We start from the raw sequence: 845 nt of genomic DNA, 5'->3' as shown, positions 1-845 counted from the left end.
TTTTCTGCTTGACTCAGACATATACTAGATATTGCAAATAAGGGAAACCATGGGACCTATGTTTCTTTGGACCTGGCTTACTTCACTTAATATAATTTTTTGCATTTCCAGGCCCAGGCCAATATTTCTACTCCCAGCCACAATTACAAGTCCGAGGACATGAGTTGAAGTTCAGGTCTTCCTGAATGGGTGGTGTACTGAGGGGAAGGAGAAATAGAACAGGAAATGTTATGAGGATGGATGCTAGGAAATAGATGGTAAATACAAGTGGGAAGAAATACAAAATATAAAAAGGGAGGGACGGAAGGAAGGAAGGAAGGAAGGAAGGAAGGACGGAAGGAAGGAAGGAAGGAAGGAAGGAAAGAATGAATGAATGAAGGAAGGAAGGAAGGAAGGAAGGAAGGGAGGGAGGAAGGAAGAGAAGAAGGCAAGGAGGAAGAGAGAGAGGGAAAGGGAAGGAGGGAGGAAAGAAGGGCAGGTAGGAGGAAAGTAGAGAAAGTAGGCAAGTAAAAGGTAAGGAGGAAAATTAGAAGGGAAAGGGAAGGATAGAAAGAAGAAAGGAAAGAAGAGAGAAAGCAGGAGGATGGGGAAGAAGAGAATGAACAGGAAGAGGAAGAGGAGGGAGAGGAGAGGAAGGAGGGAAAGTAGATGAAGGTGAGGAAAGAATGGGTGATGAAGAGAAGAAACAGGCGGAGGAGAGGCATCTTTTTCCAGGATTTCAAGTAAGTATTGTTCAATCAATCCCAAGAATTGTATTCATGTTCAAAGTTTGCCTCAAATATTGTAACCAATATTTGATATAATTCAAGAGGGAAAATACAGCTCTCTAAATATGCACATCACCA

The sequence above is a fragment of the Dipodomys merriami genome, unplaced genomic scaffold (assembly GCF_024711535.1).
Source record: "Dipodomys merriami isolate MVZ:Mamm:240054 unplaced genomic scaffold, mDipMer1.0.p SCAF_18, whole genome shotgun sequence".
NCBI lineage: Eukaryota > Metazoa > Chordata > Mammalia > Rodentia > Heteromyidae > Dipodomys > Dipodomys merriami.
The sequence above is the reverse complement of the archived record's forward strand: the minus strand, read 5'-3'. Positions refer to the sequence as shown.